We start from the raw sequence: 26,047 nt of genomic DNA on the forward strand, positions 1-26,047 counted from the left end.
TAGCCTAATCTTTGTCTGAAGAGTTGGCTTTGGGAATGGTTTTAATTTTGGACTAACAGAGAATCTGGGGGCCATGACCTCTGGGGTCCCTCCAGTCTCAGTCAGACTATTAAGTCTGGTCCTTTTACTAGAATTTGAGTTCTGCACCCCACTTTTCTCCTGCATTGCCAGGGACTCTCTGTTGTGTTTCCCACCAGTCATTGGTGGTAGCTGGGCACCATCTAGTTCTTCTGGCCTTAGGCTGATGGAGTCTTTTGTTTATGTGGCCCTTTCTGTCTCTTGGGCTAATATTTTCCTTGTGTCTTTGGTGTTCTTCATTCTCTTTTGCTCCGGGTGGGTTGAGACCAATTGGTACATCTTAGATGGCTGCTCTCTAGTTTTTAGGACCCCAGATGCTACTCACCAAACTAGGATGCAGAACAACATGTATAAATTTTTGAATGAGAAATTAACTTGAGCTGTAAACTTTCACCTGAAGAACAATAAAAATAAAAGAGAAAATTATACCACATTTTACCTAGTAAATTTCAACCTTTGCTACCTCTGTATCTCAAATGTTTCCTTTTATTCCAGAAGATACCTTGATGCTTTCCTTATACCCTATTTACTTTTTTTTTTTTAACCTGGAGTTCATTTAACTCCAGTCTTTGAAATTTTCAATATTGATTAGCTTTACCTCACAAATACTTTTTCTCTAGCTAGTCCTATTTAAAGGGTTCTATTGGGTCTTGGGGTTTTATCCCTAGGACCTACATCAAGGAGAGGTATCTTTAGCTACACCACTTATAATACGATGGTGATTTGTATACAGCAATAAATCAGTTGAGATCTCAGTCTTCTTCCTAGAAGAATCAAGGATCAGGGACCCTTTGGTTCTCTTACTTTCTTCCTAAGCCCCTTTTTATATAATCAGTATTTTTCACTGGTAGGGATCTCATGCAGAAAGAATGTGGAACAGGAAATAGTGATTTCCTGTCGTCTTTAGAGTTCTTGAGCCCTACAATGCATTAATTTGTCCCCCAAAAAACGACATGGTTCCTTGGAAAATACCTGTTCACTCTTATCTTGGGGCATGTTATATTTTGTTATTGGTCTAAGTAATCATAAAAACTAAAACTATTGATTATTTTTTCCTCCTTTATCCCCAGTTATGACCGCCCCCCCACCATTGTTTTTGTTGTTAAGTGCCGTCAAGTTGGCTACCTCTCATTGTGACTCCATGCACAACAAAACACTTCCCTATCCTGTGCCATCATTGCCATCATTGCTATGTTTGAGCCCATTGTTGCAGCCACTGTTGACAGTCTTCCTCTCTTCCACTGACCCTCTACTTTACCAAGCATGATGTCCTTCTCCACTGACTGATCCCTCCTGATAACAGGTCCTATGTAAGAGAGATGAAGTCTCTCTAATCTCACTTCTAGTCAGCATTCCTGTTGTGTTCATTCTGAGATAGATTTGTTTGTTCTTTAGGTGGTCCCTGGTATATTCAATATTCTTCCGCAACACTATAATTCAAAGGCATCAATTCTTCCTACAGCTTCCTTATTCATTGTCTGGATTTTGCATGCATATGAGGTGATTAAAAAATACCATGGCTTGATCAGGTGCACCTTAGTCTTCAGGGTGACATCTTTGATTTTTAGCACTTTGACGAGGTCTTTTGCAGGAGTTGTGCCCAATGCTGTATGTCATTTGATTTCTTGACTACTGCTTCCATTGGCTTTGATTGTTGACCCAAGTAAAATGAAATCCTTGACAAATTCGATCTTTTCTCCATTTATCATGATGTTGCTTATTGGTCCAGTTCTGAGGATTTTTGTTTTCTTTATGTTGAGATGTAATTCATACAGAAGGCTGAAGTTGTTGGTCCTCATCAGTAAGTGCTTCAAATCCTTTTCACTTTCAGAAAGCAAGGTTGTGTCTTCTGCATATCACAGGTTGTTAATGAGTCTTCTGTCAATCCTGCAGACAAATTCTTCTTCATATAGTCCAGCTTCTCAGATGATTTGTTCTGCAAACAGCCTAACTAAGTATGGTGAAAGGATACAACCCTGACACACACCTTTCCTGATTTTAAACCACAAACTATCTGTTTGTTCCATTCAAATGACTGCCTCTTGGTCTATGTACAGATTCTGCATGAGCACTATTAAGTGTTCTAGGATTCCCTTTCTTCACAATATTATCCATAATTTTTTATGAACCACAGTCTAAGAATGCCTTTGCATAGTCAGTACAACACAGGTAAACATCTTTCTGGTACTCTCTCCTTTCAGCCAAGATCTGTCTTACATAGGCAATGATATCCCTCATTCCATGTCCTCTTCTGAAACCACCTTGAAGTTCTGGCAGCTCCTTGTTGATATACTACTGTGACAGTTTTTAATTATCTTCAGCATATACTAATTGTATTTTTTGGTAATTTCCTCATTCCGTTGGATCATCTTTCTTTAGAAAGGCTACAACTATGAATCTCTTACAATTGGTTGGCCAGATAGCTGTCTCCCAAATTTCTTGGCATAGACAAGTGACCGGTTCCAGCGTTGCATCATTTGTTGAAATATTTCAGTTGGTATTCCGTGAATTCCTGGAACCTTTTTTCCGCCAATTCCTTCAGTGCAGTTTGGATTTCTTCCTTCAATACCATCAGTTCTTGATCATATACTACCTCCTGAAATGACTGAATGTCAAACAATTCTTTTTGGTACAGTAACTCTGGGCATTCCTCCTACCTTCTTTTGATGCTTCCTGTATCATGCACTTTTTTTCCCCGTAGAATCCTTCAATACTGCAACTAGAGGCTTGTATTTTTCTTCAATTCTTTCAGCTTGAGAAATGCTGAGCATGTTCTTAATTTTTTAACTACAGATCTTTGGATATTTCATTATATTTATAATACTTATCTTCTTGAGCCACCCATTTAAATCTTCTGTTCAGCTCTTCCACTTCATCATTTCCTCCTTTCACTTTTTAGCTACTCTATATTCAAGAGCAAGTCTCTTCTGACATCCATTTTGGTCTTTTCTTTCCTTGCTGTCTTTTTACTGACCTTTTGCTTTCTTCATGTATGATGTCCTTGATGTCATCCCACAACTTGTCTGGTCTCCAATCACTAGTGTTCAGTGTATCAAACCTGTGCTTGAGATAGTCTCCAAATTCAGGTGTGATATACTCAAGGTCAATTTTTTGGTTCTCCGGGACATGTTCTAATTTTCTTCAGCTTCAACTTGAACTTGCATGTGAGCAATTGATGGTCTGTTCTGCAGTCAGACACTGGCCTTGTTCTGACTGATGCTCTTGAATGTCTCCATTGTCCCTTTCCACCGATGTAGACAGTTTGATTCCTGTGTATTTCATCTGGTAAGGCCCACATGTATAGTCGCTGTTTATGTTGTTGCAAAAAGTATTTCCAGTGAATAAGTTGTTGGTCTTGCAAAATTCTTTCATGTGATCTTCAGTGTCATTTCAATCACCAAGGCCATATTTTCCAACTACCAATTCTTCTTTGTTTCCAACTTTCACATTCCAATCACTAGTAACTGTCAATATACCTTGATTTAATGTTTGATCAATTTCAGACTGCAGAAGTTGGTGAAAATCTTCAATTTCTTCATCATTGGCATTGGAGGTTGGCATATAAACTTGAATAGTAATCGTATTAACAGGTCTTCCTTATAGATATATGGATATTATTCTGTCATTGACAGCATTGTACTTCAGGATACATCTTGAAATGTTCTTTTTAACAATGAATGCAACACCATTCTTCTTTAATTTGTCATTTCCAGAATAGTTGACCAATACCAATCCATTTCAGCTCACTAATGCCTAGGATACTGATTTTTATGCATTCCATTTCATTTTTGACAACTTATAGTTTTCCTCAATTCATATGTACATTCCACATTCCAATTACTAATGGATGTTCGCTGTTGTTTCTTCTCATTTTGAGGTGTACCCCATTATCATATGAAGGTCCCGAAAGCTTTACTCTATCCATGTCATTAAGGTTGACTCTACTTTGAAGAAGCATCTCTTCTCCTGTCGTATTTTGAGTGCCTTACAACCTGAGGGGCTCATCTTTCAGCACTAGATCAGATAATCTTCTGCTGCTTTCCATAATGTTTTCACTGGCCAATTTTTTCAGAAGTAAATTGCCTGGTCCTCCTTCCCAGGCCATCTTAGTCTGGAAGGTCCACTGAAATCTGTCCACTATGGGTGACCCTGCTGTTATTTGAAATACCGGTGGCATAGTTTTCAACATCCCAGCAACATGAAAGCCACTACACTACAGCAAACTGACAAAGAGTGAAGACCCCTTCCATTAACCCCTACCAATTCTACACCCCATATTCTACAGTTCTACAAGCTCCTCCATAAAGCTTGGCCTCCCTTACATTTCCACAGCCCTGTCTTCATCACAGATTTTCAGATTTGTAGTCAGCTGTAGGTCTTGGTGTCCTTCACAAAACTATGGTATACCTACTATTAGATATTAAGTCCTAATACCTTTTAACCTCCCCCCTCACAATCTGATCTTAAGTATTTTATGCAATATTTTTTATGAGTCCAATAAGTATTGTCAAATTTAATTTTCCAAGCAGCTCTCCCCTTCCAAAATATAAGTGATACTTATAGTTAAGATAGCAAAGTATTTACTAACATAGTGTGGACAGCCAGTCCAGAATATTCTATTATTCATTCCAAAATAGTGCTCACTAAACATTATGATTTTGATGTGACCAATGAAATGTGAGTGGCATGCACATTATTGACTCTCCCATGTTTCATCTGGTCTTTTTCATTATTTCTTTGCATCTACAGTAATTGACAGGGGACCCTAAGTGATGCAAGATGGTTTCACATTCTGCTTCTTCTGTTCTTCCTTCTGCAAGCAACTGATCTTCTTAGGCTAATAAACATGCTTAGCTTTTATTTGAAATTTATCTTTGTTTTAATATTGATAAAGTCAATCAAACCACTAAGTTGAGTCTTGTGTTTAGTGATTGGAGATGTAAAGTTTTTACTTGTATTTGTCAAAGCCTATGTTTTCTGTTTTACCATTGAAAGATATATAGGATCACGTTGAGTTGTTTTTCTATCGCTGGATTTGAGAACAAAAATAAGAATTGAAGACAAAACTTAAGAGACAAGAGGGAGACAGTTTCTGGTAATCCTTAAACATTGCATAGCTATTTTGTTTCTTCTCCAGGAAAAGAATGTTCTTTTAGTTCCAAGGGTGTTTTGCTAAAATAAACATTCACATAGAAGATACATTCTAAAATCATTGACAATTTCATCACTTAAATAAGTGCTTCAGTGTTGATAGTGGACCCATCACCATTTCCTTTTACTCCCACTCCACATGCTTTTCACAACTAACCTATCTCTCCTCTCCCGACTCCTCGAGAGCTTATACAAATATAATTTAAATTTATGAACAGGAACAATTACTTTTGTTGGCTTACTAAAATTTAAGCAGTGTCTTCAATATTGGGTAAATCTATGTATTTTTGTAAAAGTGAATATTTGATATATTTTCACCAAACTAAAATGCTCTGCAAATTTTTAATAGAACTGTTTGTATAGTTGTATGCTAAATGGCATATAACTGGCAATAGGTATACTCTGGGCATGGAAGTGTGTCAAAAGAATCCCCTGTCAATGATTGGTGACACATAAAGAAATAATAGAAAACACCAGATGAAATATTTGAGAGTTAATTCTAATTAATTCAGTAGGGTGAGTGAAAGGAAAAAAAAAAAAACTGTGTTAGGGCAATTCAGCCTAAAGTTTTTTTGAAATATTTAGCATACGAGTTTTATTGAAATTTTATTTGGGTGTAAATTTATCAAATATTCACATTTACAAAAATACATAGTTTTCACCTATATCTATTTACAGTCTCCAGGTCTGCTATGTGTAGGAATTGATTTGATGGCAACGGGTTTGATTTTTATACAGCGTATATATAAGGAGCCCTGGTGGCACAGTGGTTAAGTGCTCAGCTGCTAACTGAAATGTTGGTTGCTTTGAAACCACCAGCAGCTCTGTGAGATAAAGATGTGGCAATCTGCTTCCACAAAGATTTACAATCTTGGAAACCCTATGGGACAGTTCTACTCTGTCCTATAGGGTCGCTATGAGTCAGCATCTACTTGATGGCAACAGGTTTGGTTTTATACATTGTGCATTATAACTTCTGCACCACTTGTTAATTGTAGACTCAACTACTTTTGAAAAGGTCAGTTTTACATGCTGTAGAATGGCCAAAATAGCTTTTTGGAGATGTTTCACAATTTCTATCCTTTATGCCTAACTTATAAGGGCTTCCTCTTCTTGTTTGACTGTGCACATTTCATTAAGCCACCTAATTTTCTTTAACATTTTATTTTGCCCACAACTGTCAAAAAAGGTTCCCTCTCTTTTTCCTTGATAGGATTTTTCTCATTGCTGGCATTATGAATCCATAAAGAAACCAACATATTAAAATTATTCTTGTGTCCTCCATTATTTTGGCTCAGTTTAGTTTTTATCTAGGGTGGAAAAAAGTGTCAGCCATCAATGTACTATACCATACTGGAATATTTATATTAAGGCAAGTTGTGAAGATTTTATGCACCTAAAGATTCCTTTCAGTGTCGCATTTGCTATTGCTCACTGGGAACAGATCCTTTGAAATTTAAACTTATATTCAGAGTATTTTGATGCTGTAGCATCCATGACTGAAGTAAAATCAGAAGCTGTCCTTAAGGTCCCAAACCATGTCTGACTTGGTCAGTTGTCAAGAGAAAGAATGCAAAGGACTTTTTGTGATTTAAAGATGTTACCCCATTGCCGTCGAGTTGATTCCAACTCATAGCGACCCTGTGGGACAGAGCAGAACTGCCCCATAGGTTTCCTATACTGTAATATTTACAGAAGTAAACTGTCACATCTTTCTTCTACTGACTGGCTGGTGGGGTTCAAACAGCAGATCTTTGGGGGTTAACAGTCAAGCACTTAACCACTGCACCACCAGGGCTCCTTCAAAGATAAAGTTAAAGAATTGTGAATACCTAAAACACTTTGTCTTCGGTGAATCCTGCGGAGTGTTCCACATTGTATGGTTTTCAGAGCGCCATACACTTGATTTGTCATTTTTAGAAGTGAGCATTCTGCTAGTACATACTTCCCCAGACTTGCTAAAGCTTGAAACTGCAGATGTTCACTTGGGTGGCTTCTTCTGAGCGAACATTTCCCTGATTTGTAGTTATTTAATTCTCTATTCCTTCGGGTACTGTGTTACATCTGCCTTTAGATTTTTACTTGCTTTTCCACATCTCTACCTCCCGAGTGTCGAACCACAGCATTCAGTTTGGCTGCTTACATTATTGCTATATCAGGGTTTTACTTCTATGTGGCTATTTTAAAGGGATGCTTATTTCATTTATCTTTCAGGCATAGTAACATATTGCTCCTATTGTTCTTTGGATCTGACATCCGAACAAAAAGCATTAAAACCTGAAATCACTGAGAAGCAAGTGTTTTTAGGCTTGCTAACTGGCTCTTCAATCATTTTCTTCTTTGAGTTTTAATCACATTGTAAAAGTAAATAAATAGTATTGAACGAGAGTTAGAATTGTGACACCAGCCCCCAAAAGAGTGTCTGACATATAGAAAGTACTCAAAAATATTTCAGTGGGTGAACAAAGAAGTAATTGAAAGGAATAAAAACTGTTTGCTTGATGTAGGGAAACCCTGGTGGTGTAGTAAAGTGCTACAGTTGCTAACCAAAAAGTCAACAGTTCGAATCCACCAGGTGCTCCTTGAAAACTCTATGCGAGCAGTTCTACTCTGTCATATAGGGTTGCTATGAGTCCGAATCGGCTCGACGGCAGCACGTTTTTTACAGGCTTGATGTAGACTACAAAAATATATAACCTTGACCATGGAATTATTTTCATAATATCACAGCTCTTTGCGTAAATTATCTGAATAAGTACCTCAATCTTTCAGTATATTTTGACTATGTAAACATAGGGCCTTAGAGCATTTTCTTTTAATCCAGAGAGACCTATGGTTAAATATAGATGGGCTAAACAAATTTAAAGCACTAAGCAAGAAATACATTATCCAGAGAACAATCCTTCTATGGCTTTTGGTAAATAGTTACCGATGCTTTTTAAAGGTCACGTTCAGAAACACCCAAGGCAAGTGTTGAGAAATAACGTATTGTCAGTCCTTCTTAGGCATGCTTGGACACCACCCCTCACTGAATAGCAGCAGCACTTTAATCCCCATGCATCAAAGTGGACGATATTTTAAGTTATTATTTTAATTTAAAAAAGGCGTTGTAAACAGTTGAAATTCCATGATTTTTTTAGTTATTAGATTGGTTAAGTGCTGGACTACTTATCAAAAGGTTGGCAGTTCGAGCCCACCCAGGGGCGCCTCAGAAGTAAGGCCTGGGGATCTGCTTTCAAAAGGTCACAGGCTTGAAAACCCTATGGAGCACAGTTGTACTCTGCACACGTAGGGTCACCATGAAAACCCTATGGAGCACAGTTGTACTCTGCACACGTGGGGTCACCATGAAAACCCTATGGAGCACAGTTGTACTCTGCACACGTGGGGTCACCATGAGTTGGAATCAACTCCATGGCAGCCACCATCAACCATATATACTACATTTAGTTACAGTAACAACTATAATTATAAAATAGCAATATTTTATAATAATACTAATAGTACCTGACATTGCCATGAACCTTCAGTTTTTATAAAGCCTACCCATATTTGTTACCTCAATGGTTCTCATCAGAACATCATGAGTTATAGGCAAGTTGGTTTCTATTATTTTTATTTTACAATTAAAGAACCTGAATATCGGGGCCGTTCAGAGCTTTGTCCACCAGCACATGTAGGACCAGACAAAAACCTAGGACTGCTAAGTAGGAATCAGTTAGCTGAGGAGAAGAGGTACCAGATCAGATACCATATCATGCTCAGGTAAGGTAGCTGGGTAGGAAGGGGTAGGACAGAAGGAAGTGGTGTGGCCTGGGAAGCTCAAGCCCCGTGGAAAGTGGATAGCTGCTACTCATTTCTGACTCATTGCCCAAATTGATTGATTATCTCCAAATCTCCCAATTGTTTTAGAAAGGCTGGAACTGTGGATTTTTATGTGAACCCTCCTCTCCCAATTTTTAAATGTTGGCAATTTCTTTACATATTTTAAGACCTGTGTGATCAAAACATTTGAACTATAGAAATATGCAACAATACAGATAAAACTTAGTAATATATTAAGTGAAAAATATAAGTCCCCATATAATAGCCTGTTACCCATTTTGTTAAGTTTAACTTTGTAATATGTAAAACCCAGTGCCATCGAGTAGATTCTGACTCATAGTAACCCTATAGGACAGAGTAGAATTGCCCCACAGAGTTTCCAAGGAACGCCTGTCAGATTCGAACTGCCGACCCTTTGGTTAGCAGCCGTAGCACTTAACCACTACACCACCAGGGTTTCCTTATAATACATAAGTATATATTTATACAATTTATAACATATATATATATAATATATAGTTACTATGAATACATTTTTATGAATACATACACATGCATTTTTTTTAGAGAACACATGTATGTGTGTATATGTGTACGTCTAGAAAAAAGGAAAACAAGGGAGTGATGAACACGTAGGACTCAGAATGGTAATTACATTTTGCAGCGGAAGGATAGAATAAACGACTAGATACAGATTATTATTAAAGTCTTATGTTCTGAGTAGAGGGCTCCTGAGTGCTATTACATTATTAAATATAACCAATAAAAAAACAACCAAATAAGCGAGAGTCACAAATGAACTTACAAGGAAAGTATGTTATCCACCATGGATTAAATTCTGTGCACAGTAAGTACAACTATAAATATTATATATATGTATGTAGTCCCTGACTTACGATGAATTTGATTTATGATGAACCACACTTATGACGTTCATAGTTTTTTTTTTTTTTTACATTTATCATTAGTAATATGTACTACCTACAGTGCTGCAATACATAATTTGCTGATATTATGGTTCTCAGGTGTTCACTCGAAGGTGTTCAAAGATCAGATTTACAAAGATGTTGATAATAAGAGCAATAATAATGAAAGCTAAAAAAAAAATGAGGTTTTTGATTTACATCAGAACTGACTTAGCACTGAGTCATCAGAACGAAACCCGCTGTAAGTTGGGGACTACTTGAGATATATATATAGTCCTAAAGCCATCAGTTCTCAACCTCTAGTCCTGAAGTCATCAGTTCTCAACCTCTGTTCTAAGAGAAGGACCCATCCAACAAGATGAATTTGTGGGTGAGAAGTTGCTACAGAAGATAAACAGTTCTGAATGACTCAAGTAATACCTGAGTAATCACCAAATTAATACATAGACTGTTGGCACTAGATCATGAATTAGGTAAAGCTCTAGTAGTTTAGAAAGATTTTTGAGTATGAAGTATAAGAACTAAATCTTGATATTTGAGTCATTTATAGACATTTCAGAAGGTCAAAACATTCAGTTGAAAAATGAAGCCACCTGGATATTGAGATAGTTAGAAAGATAGGTAGGTAGGTAGGGAGGGAGGGAGGTGAAAATCAATTTGGACATTCTCTTTCTCCATTATCATATCAAATAAATTAAAAAATAAATCATTACTTTTAAATTTATATTCTCCCTATTCAGAAGCTGTTTTGAATATTAGAGAATGAATTCACAAGATCAAGTTTGAACTTCATGCACACACTCATTAAAACATATTTGGGAGAAGTCGTATTAATATTACTATTCTGAACTGGCCACTACAATTCCTCTTTCTCTCTTTCTTTTTTGACTCAGTGCCATTTCAGTGATATTTGCTAATACTACTCTATTCTGCTCACCGTTCAATAGATCCATGACACAGGTTAACTGCCCAGGTTGGACGCAGAATGTACTTTACATCTTCAGTTATATTGAACAGTCATTCTAAAATGTCACTCATTACTCCTGCTTCTCTGTTAAAATAATGAATTCAAATGGTAGAAGAACAGATTAAATTGATTTAGAAGTCCTTACTCATAAAACAAGAACTTTACATTCTTAAAGATATGTTGAATCAAATGTAAATATCATTTATTCTTAATTTTGGACCCTTTTATTATTGATTTTGAATTTGGCACAGTGTTAACGTATAGTACCCACTGCCACCCACTGCTACTCAATAAATAGTTGGTGAACAAATGAATGTCTGGGCTTGGCCTTTTTCTCCTCTAATGGAGCCTCAAAACAACTTGATACAACCCACTGGCATGTATGGCTATACACAGCACACATGCATTTGCTATTTTTTGGAATATATATAAATATGCATACCCATATATGCACATAATACTGTCTATAATTTCTGCATCCTCAGTTTTCAAGATACTAATTTTTCATAGGATATGACGGTTAGTAAAGAAAAGAAGAGAATACTCAAGAATAATCCTACTACTCACACTAGATTTAAATGTCTATTTTTTAAGTTCTATATCATGAGCAAATGCTTTGACTTTTTTTTTTAACCACGAATGTGTCATTCCTAAGAGAATTTGCTTATCAACCCTATGTAATCTCCAAAGACACATTTCACATCCTAATCCAGTAGATTAGGATATAAATTCCATGTACTTTCAAAAAACTCATATTCAAAGAACCAAATAATAGCATACAATGATGTTGAGCTCCAAATGTTTCTGAAGAAAAAATTATAAAGTCGAAATAATGTGAATATAAGGATATGTCTTATTTTCAAAATGAGACAAAGTTTTATGTGACATATTCTTTACTGTTCAATTTAAATATATTTCACTCTAGTATTTATCATAGGAAAGTATCACTAAGAAGTTTTTTGAAACTTTATGGAACGATGACTTTCTTATCATTCATGCATCCGCAAGCTAAAACGAATTTAAATTCCCTTTTTTTCTGAAAACTTTGCAGCAATTGTTGCCATAACAACAACTGGAGATGCTCAGTGGTGTTTCCTATCTGGCAATAAGAGCTAATAAGCATGACTTCTACATCGTTAAACAGTTGCAGTTAAGAGTCAGCCTTCTTGGGTTTGTATCTGGCCTTGCCATTTACTAGCTGTGTGACCTTGGAATAATCCCTTAACTTCTCTGAGCCTTACTGTCTTTATTTAAAATGTGGATGAAAATAGCATTTATGTCGTGGGGCTGTGGTGTAAATTTAGTAAAATGATTTTTACATAGGTCTTAGGACAGTTAGTTCCTATTATTAGAAAAAGGATAACAACACTTTAAAAATATCATTTCTGATATTTTGATTAGTCCACTGTTAACTTTTTATGTATCAGTAACTGCACGTTGGTGAAAGAACTTAAAACTTCAAGGCTGAAAGTCTGAAGGGTCTCTATCACCATGTTTATAGTCACACTACAACTTTCTGGAAATTAGAATTTCTAACATTTATAACAACAACACAGCAGTACTAGGTACAGCTTTAGTAAAAATAATTCTTCATTTTGCCGGAAGCTTTCTTTTCTAACTTTATCCCCCCCTCCTCCATTTTTAAATTAACTGGTACAAGGATTAGCCAGAAATTTTCAACATGTGCAAATGAAATTACTCTTGTATAACAGAAATATATTTCTGGATCATGTTTATTTAGGCTGCGGTGCTGGTTTTAATTTTTCAGCGTGGTGCATACACAGGCTTTGGTTTTCATGCCACATGATCCAATTTGCTTGTGTTTCCTGACTGTTTCACCCACATGGCTTTCAAGGTATTAGAAGTATTTAGGTATTTAAGTTCCTAGAAACACAGCTGGCAGTAACAAATATATGTTATAAACATTAATGGGAAAGACTTGTCATTCATTAAAATACCAATCTATGAGTATCAACCGAAAGCCCACAGTAATATGACAGAAGTTGTAAAAATGATCTCTTTTCCCGTTTTGCATAATCCCCGGTTTTAAAAAGGCATATAAACAACTTCAAAACTCCCAGGAGCGCACTCAATACTGCAAAGTGGATGCTTCATACTAGTTTTTCTGATGCTTTAAGTTTCCACTAGGCCAAGTTACAAAAATAATTAATCTGTCAAAAAAAGTAAATGTAAGCACGTTTTCTTTCTTTCAAAACCCGTTTCCTCTTAAATTACAAATTTAGTAAACACAATTTCACTCACATAGCCCCTAGTTAGGTTCGATGGCACTGGGTTACTGGGTTAGTTTTCACCCACTTTTACATTTTCTCTAAGGCTATCATTATCTTCCTCATAGAGGAACCCCGCAAACTCATCTCTTTCTCTCCCTAATATGCATTTTTCACCTCAGCTTGTAGATAACCTCTAGATCTGTTCGTCTCAAGACTATTTCACCTCGAATCTTCCAAATCTCAAGAATCTCTGACTCTCCAAATACCTTAATCTCAGAACTGTTCTACAAAATGGTAGGCATCATTATTCACATATTAAAGGTGAGTAAACTGAGATTCGGAGTGATTTGCTAAAGATTATGCAGTGAATAATGGGTAAATGTTCAACTGGAACTGAGGTTTTCCAATACTTGAAACATTTCTGCTGCCTAGTTACTGAGGACTATTGACTGCACTAATATCTAAAATGGTCCTGGGATTGCAAACCATCTTACGTAAAATTAATTCTGATTGTCATTCTCCTATTTGCAGACTGGAGCCCTGGAGGCACTACGGTTAAGTGTTTGGCTGCTAACCAAAAGGTTGTCCATTGGAATACACCAGCAGCTCCTTGGAAACCTATGGGGCAGTTCTACTCTGTCCTATAGGGTAGATATACAGCAGAGTCGACTTGACAGCAATGAGTTATTTGCAAATTAAAAATAAAATCAGTAGACCATGGCCAGTGGAGCAGTACACTGAAGTTAGATTTGGGTTCAAATGCTGTGTGGCCACTTGCTAGCTCTGTGACCTTGGAAAGCTATGTAATCACCCAGAGTTTTTTCATTTGCCAATGAGATTAAATGAGATAAAGTGCCAAGTTTAGCACAATGACTGACACTTAAATCTCAATAAATAATAGCTACTATTATTATTGAAGAGCCCTGGTAGCACAGTGGCTAAGGACTTGGCTGGTGACCAAAAGATTAGCAGTTCAAATCCACCAGCTGCTCCTTGGAAACCCTATGGGGCAGTTCTACTCTGTCCTATATGGTCACTATGAGTCAGAATCAACACCGGCACTAGTTCGTTTTGTTTTTGGTTATTATTGAGGAGCCCTGGTAGACCACAATTAAGCATTTATTTGCTAATGGAAAAGTTGGTAGTTCAAATCCACCAGCAGCTCCATGGGAGAAAAGCCTCAGCAATCTGTTCCCATAAAGATTACAGCCAAGAAAGCCTTATGGGTCAGTTCTACTGTCATACAGAGTCACCATGAGTCAGAATCGACTCAGTGGCACACAACATCATTATTATTATAAAAATTAATACACATGGGGAAATGGGGCTAGAAATCAAGAGCTGTTTATACTCTAGCTAAGGTTCGTGATGTCACTAACTGCTGCGTGACCTTGCACAAATCTTACCTCCTGGGTATTATTTTCCTCTTATGTTAAACAGAGATATAATACCGTATAACAGAATCCATATAAAGATAAATGATTCATGGAGCAGTCCTTGAAATAAGACTTGAGGCTAGGAGTCGTGGAGATAACTGTGGAATTGTTGATCCAGGAAATGAAAGGTATAGACACATCTAGTGTAGATAAAAAGGGAAAGAGTGGTAGGGGTAACTTAGAAACTGGGAAGAGATGAAGGAAACCTGGGATATTGTTACATTTTAGATGAGGTAATGAATAGGACCAAGCCCTAGGGTTTAGAAGTTTGAACTACAATTTCTCTTCTACCACTAATTTGTTGTGTAGCCTTAAAGATGTCACATAACTTCTCTAAGCTTCAGTGCTCTCACCTGTTCAGTGACGGTATTGAACTAAATGCTGTGTGACTGTGGTCCCCTCCAGCACTAAGGTTCTATGTGACTCTATGTTAAACCAAAGCCAAAAACCCTGTTGCTGCTGAGTGGATTCCGACTCTCTACATTAGATCACCCCAAAAAGCAAAGCTACTGCCATCCAGTCAATTCCAACTCATAGTGGCCCCGCAGGACAGAGAAGAATTGCACCATAGTGTTTCCAAGGCTGTAAACCTATATGGAAGTAGACTGGCATGTCTGTCTCCCATAGAGTGGCCAACTTTTCCATTAACAGATGAAGCACTGCGCCACCAGGGCTCCTATACATTAGATTACAACAACAAAACAACAACCCATTGCCCTCAAGTGGATTCCGACTCATAACGACCGTACAGGACGGAGTAGAACTGCCCCCACAGGGTTTTCAGGACTGGCTGGTGAATTTGAACTGCTGATCTTCTGAGCAGCAGCTGAATGCTTAACCACTGCACCACCTGAACTCCATATTAAAAAAAAAAAAAAATCCCAAAGTATATTCCACTAAACACTTAATATTCTATTTAATGTTCTGGGGTGACAGGAGGAATGCTCCTGCATATGTCACCCACCTCCTAAAAATTCACAATATAAATCATATATTAAAGCTCTGAGAAGTCCAATACAAAAAGAAAACTATTAACCCCTCAAATCACAAACGTAATAGCCTTCATGGAAACAGTATAAAAAACAAAACCCATTGCCGTTGAGTCAATTCCAACACATAGTGACCCTATAGAACAGGGTAGAACTGCCCCATACAGCTTCCAAGGAGCACATGGTAGATTTGAACTGCCACCAGGGTTTCCTTATATCTGCTGCATTACATAACATTAGGGCTTTGAACTGTACCAAATTCTAGCTGAATGCAAGACATTTTTTCTCGTCATCCTCATCACCATCATCAAATCGCTATCATCATCATCAATGTCACTATCATCTTATATTTACCAACAGCAGTTTTGCAACCTGCAGTGTAAATTGTGACAGGAAGATTTTTGTAACTTACAGGCCAAGGTAGCATTTCAAAACTGTGTACTTGCGTACCAGAAAGCTGAATTTTCATTGTGGACTTCAATATTACCTCCGTACCAGTATAGAATTGAAATGTTTTTTGATAATGGCAATCAAAATAGAAGTTATAGGAGCCATATTACAATTCAATTTCATTTCAGTGCTGCATGACTTTTGATTATTCTATTTTCTCATTTCTTACAAGATTTATGTGAAGTGATTTCTATTCTATCAGGGGGAAAAGTATGTGCTGACATAGACAGCCTTATAATCTAATAATACACAGTGTTGAAAGCACTTTTACATCCATTGTTTTATTTGATATTTGTAACAATGGTATGAAAGTGGGCTTTGCAGGTATTATTTTATCCATTTTATGGATGAGAAAACTAAGGACTAAAGAAGATAAATCACTTCTTCAAGGGCACAAAATAATTTTGAATTTTTATTGATCATTACTTCTTAAGCTTTATATGCTATTCTATTTTGCTACAATTCCCTTCAACTACATCACCATCTGCAATAGGCATTTGTCAAAAAGTAGGTTTGTATGAAAGAGTGAAGATTTCAAATAGTATATCAATGTTTTTAAGTTTTGGTTTTTTTATATCATAGCACACAAAGAAAAATCACTGGGATAAATGAATCAACCTGCTCATGTCTGGTGAGGAATGGGCTGTGAGGACTGAGAGAGGATAATACCTGTCACCTCTCTGTAACACATTACTGTGTTGCTGCCCACCAGCTGGGAAGCTCTGAAACCTATCAAAATATATGACTGACTTAACCACAGATTTGAAGGGAACTCTGTTACCTTCATTTTCATAGATCGCTTTTTTGTATTACCCATTATAAATGTCCTTTATTTAACATACAATCTTAACAGACACTCAGGTCCAATACTCTATTTCAGGATCTGAACTAATCTGGCTTCAAAGGGAACAAAGAAATCCTATACGCAGGGAATAAATTTACTTTACAAAGAGTTTTTTTTGTTTTGTTTTTTCCTCTGCTGATTAAGGATATTATGTCAATACTTATTTTTTTGTTGTTGATTTTTCATCTACTTTAAAAACTGCTTTTTTTCTTTTAATTTATTTTTTCTTTTTTAAATTCATAAATTGAGCCTTGCTATTTCCCACTGATTAAGTGCCCCCCCACCTTGGAAAGGGTAGGTAGGGGAAGAAATGCATTTCTTAACAATTCCTATTAAGACACTAATCACATTCTTCTTAGTGTTGTATTTATCTGTTTGTGTTTCACATTTTCCAAGAGGGAGAATGCATGCCTACTTCAACTTCAGAGCCCTGAAAACCAAAAAACCAAACCCACTGCATTGATTCCAACTCATAGGGACCTTATAAGGCAGAGAAGAACTGCCCCATAGGGTTTCCAAGGAGCACCTGGTGGATTCAAACTGCCGACCTTTTGGTTAACAGCCGTAGTTCTTAACCACTAAGCCTCCAGAGCCCTCAGAGGACTTAATTTTGCTTGTAGTAGCCTAAACTCATGGCTGAAAACACTGTTTTCTAAACCCTTCATTGGGCGCCAAGTATGAACCCTGCTTTTTCCAGGCTCCGGTACTGAAAAAACAAGCAAATGAACAAAAAATATGTGTTTTGGGGAGTGCATAATTTAGTGATAGAAGCTAAGATTATACTACGGTTTCAACACATTGTAATAAGTGCTAAGGTTTAAAAACCATCATTTGTTCACTTGTTGATGGAGAAGGTGCTAGTCAGGAAATGTTGAAATGAAAGAGAAAAATCCTCAAGTTATTCTTGAAGGATTTTAGATGTTCAATAAATAGATATGGGAGGAGTTGGGAGTAGAAAAAAAGGATGTTTCTACCATGGGGAACTATGATCTAAAAGAGATATAAAAAGTATAAGTATTTAGGAGGCTCTAAAAATTATATAAGTGCCAAGGAGTTATTTACAAGTGGAGTGCACGGTGGGGAACTGCTGGAAAGTGATGCAAGAAAATTAGTTAAAAAGAGTGAGAGTAGAAAAGACCTTGTGTTCTATACTAAAATCAATAATACAGCTTTTCCCATTTGCACCCCTGACTTATGAGTGTTACTTGCCATTTTCCAGAATATATAGTAAATAACCCTATGCACTCTTAATATTTTTCTCTATAATCTTTTTAAAAGGTAATGATAGCTAGGCAGAGCTCATAGGAAAAAAGCAGTGGAATATTTTTTCCATATGCTTAGAATATATATGGTTCGATTAAAATAAATTATTCCAAAAGTAATACAGTTTTTTTAATACAAAACTCAAATAATACAGACTTTGTTAGAGTAATAACTGAATATCTTCCTTCATCCAGAACTCATTATCCACAATTATCTTTTAGAAGAAAGCCACCATTGAGAGTTTTGTATGTGTATATCCAAACTTATTTCTATGCATTTTTAAACGTACAAGTATCTTAACATCATAAATGGAACCATTATATATGCATTTTCTGCAATTTGCTTTTTATTCACTTGACAGTATGTCATAGATGGCTTTCCTTTTCAGTACACATAGGCTAATCTCATTCTTTTGAATCACTTCAAAATTCTTCATAGATTGGATTTATTATAATTCATTAATTTAAACCTATCTTGTTTTAATATGTGCAAACCCATTAAATGGGCGGAACTTTATAATTTCATATGGATCTATGAAAACTTTGACATGCACCTAATTATTCTGCGGACTTACATTGGAATCAGCTGATCTATGCCACATGCTATTGCTTGTTAGTTGTTACATGCCATCGAGTGGACTCTGACTCATAGTGACTCTATGTACCACAGAATGAAACACTGTCCAGTCCTGCGTCACCATCACAGTAGTTGTTATGCTTGAGCCCCATTGTTGCAGCCAGCGTGTCAGTCCATCTCATTGAGGGTCTTCCTCTTTTCTGCTGACATTGTACTTTACTAAGCATGATGTCCTCCTCCAGGGACTGAACGTGTCCAAAATATGTAAGACACAGTCTCACCATCCTTGCTTCTAAGGAGCATTCAGGTTGTACTTCTTCCAAGAAAGATTTGTTCATTCTTTTGGCAGTCCATGGTATATTCAATATTCTTCACCAACACCTCAATTCAAAGGCACCAATTCTTCTTCGGTCTTCCTTATTTGTTGTCTGAATTTCACATGCTTATGATGTGATTGAAAATACCATGGCTTGGGTCAGGTGCACCTTTAGTCTTCAAGGTGATATCTTTGCTTTTCAACACTTCAAAGAGGTCCTTTACAGCAGCTTTGCCCAGTGCAATGCGTCTTTTGGTTTCTTGATTGCTGCCTCCATAGGGGTTGATTGTGGATCCAAGGAAAATGAAATCCTTGACAACTTCAATCTTTTCTCCATTTATCATGATGTGGCTTATTGGTCCAGTTGTGATGATTTTTGTTTTCTTTATGTTAAGGTGTAATCCATACTGAGGTCTGTGGTCTTTGATCTTCATCAGTAAGTGCTTCAAGTCCTCTTCACTTTCAGCAAGGAAGGATATATCGTCTGCATAATGCAGGTTGTTAATGAGTCTTCCTCCAATCCTGATGCCCCATTCTTCTTCATATAGTCCAGCTTCTCGGATTATTTTCTCAGTATACAGATTGAATAAGTACGTCCCTGTTGCACACCTTTCCTGAATTTAAACCACTGAGTATACCCTTGTTCTGTCCGAACAACTGTCTCTCTATCTATTTACAGGTTCCTTATGAGCACGATTAAGTATTCTGAAATTCCCAATTTTGCAATGTTATCCGTAATTTGTTATGATCCACACAGTTAAATGCCTTCATGTAGTCAATAAAACACAGGTAAACATCCTTCTGGTATTCTCTGCTTTCAGCCAGGATCCATCTGATCCATGCTATTGCTAGGGGCTTTATATTGGCCTCAAAGCAAGGGTTTCTTACTGGGATGACTACAGACTTACAATATGACTTATTTAGAAGCAAGCCCTCAGATAATAGCACATCCTTTTGACTTAGAAAGTATTTTCCAGGAACCCCAAAACTGTAGGATTTATCTGGATTTGAATTCCTCATATTGTGTTCTCTGGAATATTAGTGTATGACAATAGGTGTTCAACCATAAGGAATTTCTTTGCCAAAATAATATAGTACTATGCTATTTCCCCTTGGATATCCATGTGCACTGACTATTAATAAAGGTTGAAAACTTCCTGCCATAGAGAAACATTTGTCTTTTTTTAACTAAGCAATTCTCAATATGAATGGTTTTATCATTAATATCCATATCTTAAGAAATACTGATAATCACAGTTTGATAACCATTGATCTAAGCTTAGACACTTCACAAAAATGTCTATTAACATAAACACCAACACTGACAAAGTAAAGTCCAAATAACACAAAATATTAGAGCTAGAAATCTCATTAGAAATAATTGTGAAGTTGTTGTGGGGACTTAATGAGATAATTACGTAAAACAATTAGCATGGAGTCTAGCAGATAGCAAACGTTTTAGTTAATGCCAAGTCTTACTATCATTGTTAGATTTACTTCTCTGGTCATCTCATTGATTCCTTCATCAGTCTGACTCTGTAGAAAATATTTACCAGTAACCCACTGAGAACTAAAACAAACAAACCCATTGCCATCAAGTTGATTCCAACTCATAGGAACCCTGTAGGACAGAGTAGAACTGCCCCATTGGGTTTCCAAGGAGCACCTGGTGGATTCAAACTAGATACTGCATTTTCTCTGCTTTGGAGAAGCTCCTAGTTGAATGGAAAAGATAGTCATGTAATCTATTAAAACAGAAGGTGAAGTCAGTGCTTGGAAATGCTGAGACAGGAAGGTGGAAGAATCTTACCATAGTGGAGGCAGAGAAGGGGAGGAGAAAAATTTCCACGGGGGTGGCATTTGCACTAAATCATGATAGATAAGTAGGAATTTTCAAGGCAAAGGAGAGCCTTCTGAGAAGAAAAATATATTTTACAAAGAAAGTAAGGAGAATTTAAAATTTACCAACACAAATGTATTGAACAATCACTGATGCCTACCTTTGGGGTGTGGAATGGACAGAGCTTTGTGTACAACAAGAGATTGCTGAGCTAGTTTGTGACCAAATCTAGTTATACAAATTAGCACACACTTATACTTAAGACTTGAAGCAATAACTAAAAACAGCACCTCAACATAAAGAAAACAAAAATCCTCACAATTGGACCAATAAGCAACATCATGATAAACAGAGAAAATATTGAAGTTGACAAGGATTTCAGTTTACTTGGATCCACGATCAACGCCTATGGAAGCAGTAATCGAGAATCAAATGACGCATTGCACTGAGCAAATCTGCTGCAAAAGTTCTATTTAAAGTGTTCAAAAGCAAATACGTCACTTCGAGGACTGAGGTGTGCCTGACCCGAGCCATAGTATTTTCAGTTGCCTCATATGCGTGCAGAAGCTGGACAATGAATAAGGAAGACTGAAGAAGAACTGATGTCTTTGAATCATGGCGTTGGTGAAGAATATTGAATATACAATGGACTGCTAAAAGAACAAACAAATCTCTCATGGAAGAAGTACAACCTGAATCCTCCTTAAAAGTGAGATTGTCGAGACTTCATATCATGTACTTTGGTACTTTGGATGTGTTATCAGAAGGAACCAGCTCTTGGTAAAGGACATCATGCTTGATAAAGTAGAAGATCAGCAAAAGAGAGGAGGGCCCTCAGAGAGATGAACTGACACAGTGGCTACAACGATGAGCTCAGACATAGAGAGGATGTTTTGTGCCATTGTGAGGATCGCACAGGACTGGGCAGTGTTTCTTTCTGTTGTCCATAGCATGGCTGGGAGTCAGAACTGCCCTGATGGCACCTAAAAACACCACCACCACCACCACCATTTGCCACCTCTACCCTCCTCACATTAAAATTAAAAAAAAGTTGCCTTTGAGTCAATTCCAACTTATAGCTACCCTATAGGACAGAGTAGACCTGTCCCATGGAGTTTCTAAAGTGCACATGGTGGATTCGAACTGCTGACTTTTTGGTTAACAGCCATAGCATTTAACCGCTACTCCACTGGGGTTTATCCTCCTCACGTAGAATGTTGAAATTTCAGGCTTGAATCATTCCTTAAAATTCATCTATCCAAATCTCATATTTTACAGATGAAGTAAGATCCAGAGTGATTAAATAAAAACATGATAATGTGATTTGAAGCTAAAACAGAAATAGAATTCATTTTTTAAATTTTATTTAACTTTACCTTCTTTTTTCCTTTCTTACTTAACACCTATTGATATATTTCCATGGAGATAAAAAATAATTTCTTTTAAACATGTATTTCAATTTTTCTTTTCTCTTTCTATAGTTCTTTCTGTAGACATTGGGTGAATTTCCATAGGACATTGAGGTTTGTAAGTGACAATGTCATTGTCTGCAAGGGTAGAAGGTGTTCCATAGCTTAGGGATAAGGAAAGGAAAGGTTTTGTGATAGTTAACAAGGGCACGCTTGGAGAGAAATATGTGAAATCCAATTACTTTTTTAACCTTTGCTCAAAACAAATCTCAGAATATAAGAATTAAAAAAAATAAAAACAAATCCGCTGTCCTTGGGTCAACTCTGATTCATAGCGATGCTATAAGACAGAGTAGAACTGACCCATAGGGTTTCCAAGGAGCAGCTGGTGGATTTGAACTGCTGACCTTTTTGTTAGCAGCCAAGCTTTTAACCACTGTACCACCAGGCCTCAGAATATAAGAATGAAAGGGTAGAAAAGAAAAAAGAGCAAAGCAATTAGAGGCTAAAATGGTATGAAGAAAACAGATAATGAAAAATTTTGTATGCTTTCCTAAGGAATTTGGACATTTTCTTGTGACACTGAGTAACTGTTAGAATTTTTATCAGGATATGACATGGTCATGTTTGTACTTTAGAAAGATCTCTCTCTCTCTCTCCCTCTCTCTCTCTCTCCTTTCTTTCTCTCAGCAATGTAGAGGTTGGAATGACAGAGGACATTCAAGCCACCAAAAGATAAGTTAAAGCCTCAAAAAGATAAGGTTTCTTGAAGAAGGTAACACAACCTGAAAGTGCTAGACGTGAGACTAGAACTCAGATCTACTTGGCTCTGAATCCAGGTTTCATCCCACGCCACTGTGGTGGCTGTGTTCTTGTCTCAGATAACATGAAGCCGGCAGTCATGACTTGGCCTGCAGTATATCTAAATCTGCAGAATAACAGGCCTTGTTACTTCAGCCATTTTCTTCAGTAACCTAATAGTCTGCAACTTTTAAATTCTTCTAACTTTCACACTGGGAAGTACCTTAGAGCTGAGGAAATTCAAGTTCAACTTGAATGATACATTTAGAGTCAACTGGGTAGCCTTGTATGTGCCCTACAGTTGGTAAAACATAGAAGGTTCAGGCCAAGCACATATACTCATTATTTCTGCTGCTTTGGAACAGTGACTAGTGACAGCATTTGAAAGAACAAATATAGTCAGTTCTGTTTGAGAGCCACTTGATCTTTTCAACTCTACTTGACCTCCACTCTGTCCATAGGTCCTAAGTGGAATGAGTGTGCCCGAGAGTGCTATTGTCTACAGCATTTTATTTTAACATTACTGACCAGACACATTTCCACCCAGTAGGGTGACCTGTGCTTTGTGTGAAAATGCTTTGTGCAGAGCACAGGGCACACACTGCCACACTGGTCCACATTTGTATTCTAGACAAACTGACAAGTGTATGAAATTAGCTAATGCAATCAGTGACTGGGATATGAGCTTCAAGTAGCCTTAGAAATTACTTCTACAGTAGGCTCCCAGCACAGGAAAACAAAAAAATAAATAAAATAAAATAATTTTGTTTCTCCGTGACTATGGCAATAAAGGAAAACCTGGTGGCATAGTGGTTAAGTGCTAAACCTGCTAACCAAAGGGTCGACAGTTCGAATCCACCAGGCACTCCTTGGAAACTCTATGGGGCAGTTCTACTCTGTCCTATGAGTCGGAATCGACTCTACGGCACTGGGTTTTGTTCACTGGGTATGGGAATAAAATTTAGTTCTGAATAGATTCGTTTCAGCATACTCACATCTCCAGTCCTCACCACAGACTTTTTCATCAAGTATAAACAACTAGTTTTCACTTCAGACTTCCACACCTCCAGGATCTTACACAATGAGAACTATACATCCATATATTAAAGCCCCCATTGTTTAAGATCCATGAGATTTTGGGGGGGCAAAAATCATAAACTAGAAGGTACTACCAGGACATGTTTCCAGTTTCTTTACTTTGTAGAGATGAGCCTACACGAGCATATGAGAAGCCGAACCACTATTCTTGCACTTGTCATTCTCGTCTTTAAATCAAGCAGACATTTTTGCTTCTAATTTATGTCCACACTCTCCTTCATCTATTCTTTTATTCAATTTCATACATGTGAAAAATTTTCCCATCTTTCATAAGTAAAGACTTTTCTTTCCCCTCTTTGAAATCTCTTCACCTCAGTGCTGGCTCTTGATCATGCTGCCTTGGAATGTCTTGTGTAATGAAGGAAATAGACAAAAGGAAAAAAAAAATCAGTAAACATAATTCCCAGGCTCAGACATACTGCCCATTTTCAGTCTCCATAAACACATTGTAAGTTGTTGAATGCGATCTGTATCTAATTATTTTTCCCCTTTTAGGAGGTGAGTTTGTGGAGAAGAAAATTATTTTCCCCTAAAGTTTTAGCCCATTTTGAAGACTGCCTTTCTGCATGTTCTGTAAGAGGCTGAGCATGCAGGAAATGCTTAATAATCATAAAATAAAAATACAGGGTATTAGGAAGGAAATGTAACCTTGTCTGCATTCTTTTTTGCTTTAAGTGGAAGAAGGGTCATGCCCTCTGTTAGCTGAAAATCCACCAGGATCCCTTACTCTTTTATTATCTTCTACCTAGAGGGTGAGATTATTTTTTCTACCTCTCTGATGACATTTTCAAAATAATTCTTATTCTATAATAGCCTCTTCAGGGAGAAGGAAAGAATGTAATTTATGACATCCCCATAATCATCATGTGGCAAATTTGCCCTTTAGATTTAACAATGACATTGTTTTTAAACCAAATCTAAAGCTAGATCTCCCAGAGCAATGATTGTTGCTCTGGCTTCTCCCTCCTATGGAAAATCGTCCTTAGCCTTGCTTATTTTATTGTCTTTAAATAACAAAGGTTTTCTTCTTCTTATGGCTGGATCTGCCATGCCTGCATATCCTGGTAACCTTGGTAGCCAGAGATGTATAAAGATGGTCTATTTCAGTTGCATGCTACTTAAAAGTAAAGGAAGGAAATACATATATACATACATAAATTCATTTTCCTTCCTTCCAATGAGATAGGGAGAAATCTTTCCAAGATGACAAGCATATATTCAAATATCCACTGATATTTGGGCATAAATTAGAACTGCTGAGGATGGGGATGCCAAATCGTACCAGTTAAGCATTTAGGTAGAAGACAAGTGGAACCATGGTTGCTCAATCTATGACAAACTCACTTAATGTAAGGTTCTGTGATGTAGACTCAAACTTTCAGGATTCCTAACTGGGAATTCCAAAGTAAAGGGCAGAGAGCCATGGGCAGGTAGGTTTTGGAGATGAAAACCAGTGACAGCAGATAGAAAAAAGATGACTGCTTGAGTAAGAACACTGGGATTTGTTGCTGGTGAATTAGAGGAGATAGAGTGCTGAGACCCATGTGCCAGTGTGGTGATCAAAGATTTCTCCTGCAAGTTGATCAATGCTGAATTTGTATTCAAGTAGCTGTTTTTTTTTTTTTCGTTTTTGTTTCCAATCTTGCCTCAGGGTCTCTTCCCTGATTTAAAAAAGATGTCCCCAGAACCTTCCTGTTCTTATAGTACTCTTTTCACCCTCTTGCCTCATAGGCATAATCACTTTTTTTTTTTCTTTCAAGCTGTCATAGCTTTTTTTTTCCCTTGGAGTTCTCCTAGGATGACTCTCTTCCGTCAATTCCCACTGCCATTACTGAAGCTCTTGGTTC

General features: G+C 37.1%; 1 protein-coding gene across 7 annotated transcripts in view; it reads left to right on the top strand.

Annotated features, from left to right (window-relative positions):
• Positions 1-26,047, top strand: part of NLGN1 (neuroligin 1) — an 829,224-nt gene that overhangs the window by 650,444 nt on the left and 152,733 nt on the right. The gene's annotated exons all lie outside the window — the stretch shown is intronic.

The sequence above is a fragment of the Loxodonta africana genome, chromosome 23 (genome assembly GCF_030014295.1).
Source record: "Loxodonta africana isolate mLoxAfr1 chromosome 23, mLoxAfr1.hap2, whole genome shotgun sequence".
Taxonomy (NCBI): Eukaryota; Metazoa; Chordata; class Mammalia; order Proboscidea; family Elephantidae; genus Loxodonta; species Loxodonta africana.